At 38.8% G+C, this 9,023-nt stretch overlaps 1 pseudogene; it reads left to right on the top strand.

The window, feature by feature from the left end:
• Window positions 1-333: 333 nt before the first annotated feature.
• LOC102891099 lies at window positions 334-1,007 on the top strand (annotated as a pseudogene).
• The last annotated feature ends 8,016 nt before the right edge of the window (window positions 1,008-9,023 follow it).

The following is a 9,023-nucleotide window of genomic DNA, read 5'->3' as shown; positions in this document are numbered from 1 at the left end:
AGTGCTAAGGTCAGACAATTTTCAGTGTCAGCACCTTGAGGTGCCATGCCACCAAGGTCATATCTTTCCCAAGGTGGACTACATCCAGTGATCAACTTATGTAGAAAGTATGAGGCTTGGCCATCTCATTTCAAAGGGGGATGATCCTGAAAGATCATGTCTAGCACGAGGGCTCCATGTAGGATCAGTCAAGTCTGTCACTGTGCAGGAATTGCAGCTCAGTTTTTCCACATGCCCACTTCCATATCTTCCTTTCCCTTCATAAGGGTTGATCCCAAGGGCACTCCCTAATAAACATTCTAGACATTAAACTTCATTTCAGTTCTGGTCAGGATGACAGAGTTAGGCCCTGGCCCTCGGTACGCATCCAGTCAGTCTGGCTCAGCCATTATCAAGGTGATCCTCATCTTCAAGAACCACGGGAAGCTGCAGCGCTCCAAGTTCTACCAGCCTTACAGTGAAAATACACAACAGCAAATCAGAGAGACATTCTATTTGGTATCTGAGAGATGAAAATGTTTGTAATTTCCTAGAAGGAGGATTATTAATTGGAGGATCTGACAACAAACTGATTTGTAGACACTATGCAATGTTATAATTTGTCTTCTGTGTGGATTCTTCAGAAAGTGAACTTGGAATTTTAGATCTAATTCAAGTATTTGTGGAAACATTAGAGAAGTGTTTTGAAAATATCTGTGAACTGGATTTAATTTTCCATGTAGACAAGGTTCACAATATTCTTGTAGAAATGGTGATGGGAGATTATATTGGAGACCAACATGAATGAGATTGTTACACAAATTGATGCACAAAATAAACTGGAGAAATCTGAGGCTGGCTTAGCAGGAGCTCCATCCTGTGCTCTATTAGTTGTAAAGAACATGAATCTTCCTGAGATCCAAGGAAATATTAACATCTTGACATCAGTATAAAAGTGCCAAACCTGCCCTCTTTTAAATAAAAAATTTAAAAGGCCACTCCCAGGTAAAATCCAGGGGGAAAAGTCATCTAAGTTTACCATGCAGTTGTTTACCAAAAATAGAGGAGGGGAGTTTTAACTTTTGCTCTTGGATTTAAGTCAAGGTACTCATAGAAGCTGTGTAAAATTGGTATGGCATTTTACTGTTGTTTTCTTGTTCAGTGATTTTCAAGATGAATATTTCCAATGTGGGTTTCTTTTATTTTTTTTCTCTAAATTGCATTCCTGTGCACACCTAAGGCATGCCTCTATGTATTGGCTATATCAGTATTTTGAAAAATGTTTGAGATATTTCTTTAAATTATGTACAACACAAAATGTGGTGTTTTGTATGGATCACAGTGCAGCATTACTTAATTCTTTGATATTTGTCACAATTATTATTTAAAGAACCAAGTACGTATTGCATAAAAACATTATGACTTTTTTCTCTTAGCTTAAATAAGCTCCAAGGTAACTGGACTTTTAAAAAGAAAAAAAGTAAGTAGACACTGTGCTTGCTGCCTCTCACAATGAGATCAGAATTACAATTAAATTACAGAAAAGCCATCATTGAGAGTCACTTGAAGTCTAGCTGAACAAAAGTCCTACAACTAGGGACAAACAGAAGAGGCCACCTTGACTGATAGGAGGGGCAGACATAGAATGAGCTGGTCCCATACCTATGTGTGGTGGTTGAGAATTGAGATGGCTCTGTTCACTGTGGGGATTCCCCCCGAAGGAGCAAGGGGTCCCAGCTCCACACTAGGCTCCCCAGCCCAGGGTTCTAGTGCTGGGAAAAGAAGTCTCCACAACTTCTGGTTGTATAAAACAGTGGAGCTTGTGGCTGAATGAGATGGAGGGCCAGTGAAGTCACAGACATTCTTTTAAAGGGGCCCACACCTGGACTTACTGATTGACAGACTTGCTTTTTCTGAGCTCCAGTACAGGGGCAGCAGTTTGGGAGGTGCCTAGATCATATGGGGAGGAAAAAAGAAAAAGAAGAAACCCACATTGGAAATATTCATCTTTATGTACATACTGAGTTGTCTGGGTTCAGGGAAAGGGTTAGAAGGGCAGTTTTCTCCCAGACAAAAGTGCTGGCAGAAATAATTGTTCCTTTGTTGCACTCAACCTTCTCCCAGTGTGCAGATGCTGGCAGCCACCAGATATGAGTCTCCATCAATCTGGCTACCACTGGTCACCCTGCTCTAAGACTCTACCCCACTCAAATTGCGGGCCCACACAAGACACTTCCAGTGGCTTTTCATACAAACAACTTGTCTTGATTCATGCTGCAAACTTTCCTAAAATCACCCAAAGGTTCACAAAACCCAAAAAAGCAGTACACAGCCCCAGGTGCCCCATACCTCTTGCTGAGTCTGGCACTACCGGCAGCCAGCTTCGGTTAATGGCTGGGCCTATTGAGACACCTCCAAGCCCAGCACTGGTGGTGGCTATCTGAAGATTGCTTGGTGGCTCATGCCAGGTGGCTCCACTCAAGGAACAAGCTGCAGTTGAACTTAGCCTGCAGCGGGGCCCCTGCCAGAAGGCTCTAGCCTGCATGCCCAGTGGCCAGCTTAGTTCTAAGCCAGAGCACCTCCTGGGGCCACATCTGAGGATGACACACCCAAAAGACAAAGTAGATAGAACAAGAACCTTTCTAAAGCCAATCCTGCTTCATAGGGTTAGCACCTGCACAACCACTCCTTCACTATAGTTACTGGCCAGTCCTCACAACCAATCAGCCAGAGAGTCAATCCCTCCCATTGACATACAAACAGTAACCAAGGCTCAACTACAACAAGAAGGCACACACATCCCATATAAGGGACACACCTGGAACATCTGACTCAGGTGACCAGAAAGACTTTGCCACTGGGTCCCACAGAACACCCACTACATAAGACTACTTTATTAAGACTGGGAGACCAAAAAAGAGAAGAGAGGGAGCAAGGAATTGAAAACCCATTTGAAGAAATAATGTTGGAAAACTCCCTAACCTGGTGAAGGAAATGGACATACAACCCCAGCAAGCAAAAAGAGTCCCAAACAAGATGAACCCAAATAGGACCATACCAAGATACATCATAATTAAAATACCAAAGGTTAAGACAAAGAGAGAATCCTAAAAGCAGCAAGAGAAAAGCAATTACTTACCTACAAGGAAGCTCCCATAAGCCTGTCAGCTGAATTCTCAATAGAAACTTGTAAGCCAAAAAGTGACGAAAAGAAAAGACCTACAAGCATGATTACTCTACCCAGCAAAGCTATCATTTAGAATCAAAGGATAGATAAAGAGTTTCCTAGACTAGACCAAAAAAAAAAAAAAAAAAAAAAAGCTAAAAGAGTTAATCAACACCAAGCCAAGCCAATATTACAGGAAATGTTGGATGGACTTCTTTAAAAAGAAGAAAAAGGACAAAAAAGATCAAAAATATAAATACGAAAATGGCAATAACTACATATATGTCAATTATTTTGAATGCAAATGTTTTAGGTGTTCCAATCAAAAGGTAGAAGGGCTGAATGGATAAGAAAATAAGATCCATTTTCACAACATAGATGGAACTCGAGATAATCATGCTAAGTGAAATAACCCAACTGAAAAAGTTGAAAATCACATGATATCACTTATATATGGGGTATAAACCTAAAAGCAACAAATGAGCAGGACAAACAGAGACTCATGGGCATGTACTATAGACTAGTGGTTACCAGAGATTAGGGGGTGGAGGACGAGGGGGAAGGTAGACGGGGTAAAGGGGGTCAAATAAAAGGAATAGGGGGAGGGTGAAATGGCTAAAGGGGATCAAATAGTAAATCATCTAATCAAAAGACATAGTGAGGCTTAATGGATAAGGGAAAAAAAAAAATCCCTAACATATGCTGCCTAAAAGAGGCTCACTTCAGATCGAAAGACACACAGACTGAAAGTAAAGGGATAGAAAAACATATTTCATGAAAATGGAAATTTTCAAAAAGCTGAGGTAGCAATACTTATACCATACAAAATAGACTTTAAAACAAAGGCTATAACAAGAGACAAAGAAGGATTCAGTTATCCCATTTCTGGGTATTTATCCAAAGAAATCCAAAACACTACTTCAAAGAGACATGTACAATCATATGTTCATTGTAGCATTATTTATAATAGCCAAAATATGGACTTCAGGCTCGTAGTTTTAAATTGGCCATGATGAGAATATTTACACCACAAAAATTATCAGCAAATGCTACAAATCAGGGCTTCCCCCCATTCCCTTTCCAGAGAGCAGGTTGTTAAGCATTTAATAGCATGCCACTGTCTAAAATACTCAAAAAACAACATTGGGCATTTCTGTGAGAGTCTGAAGCAGTCTTTAACCAAGTGCTTCTCTTGAGAATTTAAATTTTACTGGGCAGGAGAAACCCTTACCCTTCCCCACAAGAGGGGGAAAATTCCACATTTCTTTTCTGGAAGTTTCCTTCAAAGATCACTCTAGTGACTATCTAGGCTTCTCATATATATTCTAGAAATTGGTGATAGGATGGATAATTAAAAGACCAGTTAGTCTACATCTTAGCAAATCTTGTCAGGCTGTACCTAGTGGAGGATTTGTCCTCAGCTTTGAACAAAACCATTCCATATCCTTTTATGCATCCTGTTACTCAAATATTTTTCTGAGCTGGCTACATAGACATATGATTTATCTCTGTATAAATAATTCATACTGAAGGATATGTAGTCCTTCCATGCTGGAGATCCTAAATCTTATCCTTGAAACAAGCCAGAGCATCAGAAAGCTTAAATCTATGCTTCAGCACTGTGATATTGGCCTACACAGATGTATATATTATTTAAAAAAAATAAAACCTGAGAGTTCACCATTCTGTTTCCTCTCAGAATATATTTAAGAATGTTGCTGACTGCTTTACCTGGGGCCTCTTGCATGGTTACCTGCAGGAAATGATGCCCCTGGTGCTCAGTGCCACTAACTTCTGCTGATCATTGAGAAGGTTTTATCTCACAAACACTGTAAGACTTGTAACAGATCGAGTTTTTAAAATTTTATTCTGGTCATAAAAAAGCACAGAAATGCTTTCCCTTCTCTAGCACTTGTTCAGGGCATGATAATTTGCATTTCCTGTGTCAACTGATTCTCCCAGACTTATGTTTTTTTCCTTTCCACTTCTTCCATCTCAATTTTCTCCTTTATTTATTTTGTATCTTGCTTTATTGCCCATAACTTTATAAATGACAACAATATTTTCTTGGAACAAAGAAGATGTAAATAAATAAATACTAAAGTAGCCTTTATTATCTATTGTGTTTACTGAGACTATTCGCAGAGTGTGATCAACAGATCATCAGCATCAGCATCAGCATCACCTGGGAGCATATTAGAAATGCAGAAACTCAGGCCTCACCCCACAACTACTGCATCAGAATCTACATTTAAAAAGATCCCCAGGTGATTCATGTGCACATTAAAATTTGAGAAGTGCTGTCCTAGTGTGCTTGCTATATTTGGTACTTTGGAATTTTCATGAATAAATCATAACATCTTCACATTTATGGGTGAATCTTCCATACCCATGAATTTGTTTGCATCTTTATTATCAGTGTTCTCTAACATCTTAGGGTAAGAGTCTTGCCAAGTTTTTAGGGCCACGTTCATAAGAGTTTTGAAAAAAAATGCTAAGAATACTCTATAATCTGCTAAGTAGGTGGCATGGGTTGCTTTGCTGCTAAGGGTGTGCTGTTTTGGCCATAAAACTTTTTTGTTAATGCCTTTCGAATAGACTGTTCCTCAAACCACACAGATTAAAAATGTAAAATAATAATAGAAGACAAGAGAAATTAAAAAGTACAGCGATAGAGCAAAAAAAAAAAATTAATTTTAAGATGGGACAAAATGAGGTAGAAAGATGCAGGATAGCTGTTCCAGGTAGGAGAGACTATAAAATAGAAAACTCTCATAGTATGAATTTGATGTGAATTGACATCAAATTAACTCCTGAATCCCCACTTTTTGAATTAAATTTCTAAGTGATGTGTCTAAATGATGTGATACTGTTTTTAAAAATAAATGGTGGGATTGTAGAGGAAACATGGCAGGGTGAGAGATGTTCTCAGATCTCTCCCCCTGAAACAAAAATAAGCTGAATATCTAAAACTCAACAAAAAATACCCAAACTGCACAACAGCTCATCTGAGTGTGTGATCTGTGCATAAGAGCTAACACAGGACAGAACCCCAGATGTTGGGCAGTGGACTTGGAGAAATAAAGAAGCTGCCCCTCGCAGTTGCCAGAGCTCCTTACAGGAGGAGGGGGAGGGGTGAAGGTGCAGCGACTTCTTTTATCAGCTTGCCTAGAAGTGTCAGAATTTCTAGCAGCCAGCAGCAGGACCCAGTCATCAGGGCAGAGAGCAGAGAAGTAGTATGGGACACCAGAGAAACGACAGTTGCTTTTGACCAGCCCTGATTGCAAAACTGAGGCTGAGCCACAGCTCCCAACAACCAACACAGAGGGCCCTTCCCGCCATACTCTCTAAGACCAATCACTGGGGAGCCCCAGAAGAATCTGAGCAAGCGCTACCGAAACTGTTGCTAACATTAACAGAGACTGAAACTGAGGGTAGTGAACCTGATTAAATAGCTACAAGAAAATAAAAAAGGCGTTTAAGCTTTATATAAAGCAGGTATCCAAGAGACTTAGATGCCACCTACTGGAAACCAAAAGAAAAACGCCTTCATTGCAGCAGGCTAAAAAGAGACCTTTATTTAATAAACCTTCTTCCTGGAAAAACAACACAATACACTTCCATTAATGACCAGGTGCAGAAATAGTCCATTAAACACCATGAACAACCAAAGTGACAAGGCATCTCATAAAGAAAGAGAAAAATCTCCAGAAAATAGGCTTACATACATAGAAATATGCAACTTAAATAACAGAGAATTCTTGATGGTACTTCTGAAAAAACTCAGTGAGATCCAAAACAGCTCAAGCCAACAATTTCAGGAATTAAAAAAAAACAACTAGATGAGCAGAGCAAGGAGATCGAAACCGTCGAAAGGAACCAAATAGCACTTCTGGAGATGAAGAACACACTACAAGAGTTGAAAAATGAAAGAGCAAGCTTGGGAAACAGAGTCAACGAAATGGAGGAAAGGATCAGTAATATCAAAGACAGAAATCTACAAATAAGTCAGAAAGAAGAAGAGAGAAATCGAAGAATTAAAAAGAATGAAAGAGAAAAACAAGAACTAGATGATACCATCAGAAGAGGAAACATAAGAATAATGGGCATTACCGAAGGTGAGGAAAAGAAACAGGGACTAGAAAGCATTTTCAGACAAATAATGAATGAGAATTTCCCAAATCAAAGGAATGAACTGGAGCTTGGAATTTAAGAAGTCAACAGAACACCCAATTATCTCAACCCCAAAAGGCCTTCACCAAGTCACATTTTATTAAAGTTATCAAAAATCAATGACAAGATAGAATTTTCAGGGCAGGTAGGGAAAAGAAGATGGTAACTTATGAAGGAAAACCCATTATATTATCCTCAGACTTCTCAAAGCAAATCTTACAAGTCAGAAAGAAATGGAATCAAATATTAAACTATTAAGTGAAAGGACCTACCAGCCTAAAATAATGTATCCGGCTAAGCTCTCCTTTATATGTGAAGGAGAAATTAAGAGTTTCCAGACATACAAAAATTGAGGGAATTCTTCACTACGAGGCCTGCACTACAGGAAATACTGAAAGGGGTCAGCTCACCTAAAACAAAATATCAAAACAAACAAACAAACAAAAAACATAATTAGGTGTAAGGTGACTAGCAGGCTGATAAAAGCAGAGGAGTGCAATCCTTACTAGGAAGAGAGCATTATAAACTTAAAATAAGAAGAGATTTGCTATAGCAAGATAGTAATGAACGTTCATCATACATAGGAAAAAATTGAGATAACAATGACTGAAAAGAGGAAGATTCAAAGATCCAAATTCACAAAGGGGAAAGGAGATAAGGTGCATGCAGAAGGAAATGGATGACTGTATATATATTACTATCTTTTTCATATTCATGATGGTAACCACACATCAAAGATTCAGAACCAAAGATAACATAAAACAAGAAGAAACGGAGGCAAAATCCACAACAGCCAAACAAAATAAAGAAAACAGAAACACAAAGATGAGGAAGCAATGGAAACACCAAGCTACCAGAAAACAAAAGAGCAAATGACTATAAGAAGACCTCATATTTCAATAATCACCCTAAATGTATATGGACTGAACTCACCAATAAAAAGGCACAGAGTTGCAGATTGGATCAAAAATCAAAACTCAACCATATGCTGCCTCCGGGAGACACATCTCAGCTCCAAAGACAAATATAGACTCAAAATGAAAGGGTGGAAAATGATATTTCAAGCAAATGGCATTCATAGAAAAGTGAGAGTAGTGGTACTAATATCAGATGAAATAGATTTCAAAATCAAAAAGGGAAAGAAAGATACTGAGGGACTCTTCATAGTGATAAAGGGAATCATGCACCAAGAAGACATAACACTTATTAATATCTATGCTCCCAATCGGTGAGCCCCGAAATGTGTAAAGGAATTACTAACAGAACTAAAGGGAGAAACAAACCAAAACACTATCGTAGTAGGGGACATAAACACCCCACTGTCGGATATGGGCAGATCATCCAAACAGAAAATCAATAAGGAAAGAACATCCTTAATGACTCATTAGACCAACTGGACATAATTGACATTTACAGAGCCTTCCATCCCAAAATAGCTGTTTATAGTCTTCTCTAGTGCACATGGAACATTCTCAAGGATCGACCACAAACTGGGACACAGAGATAGCCTCAACAAATATAAGGGGGTTGAAATCATACCAAACATACTCTCTAATCATAATGCTTTGAAACTAGAGATCAACTGCAGAAAGAAATCAGGAAGAAACACAAATACATTGAGATTAAACAACATGCTACTGAAGAATAACTGGGTCAGAGAAGAAATAAAAAGAGAAATGAAGAGATATATAGAAATGAATGATAA

Source organism: Pteropus alecto, unplaced genomic scaffold, assembly GCF_000325575.1.
Source record: "Pteropus alecto unplaced genomic scaffold, ASM32557v1 scaffold411, whole genome shotgun sequence".
Taxonomy (NCBI): Eukaryota; Metazoa; Chordata; class Mammalia; order Chiroptera; family Pteropodidae; genus Pteropus; species Pteropus alecto.
Note: the sequence above shows the minus strand (reverse complement) of the source record. Positions and strands in the feature narration are given on the sequence as shown.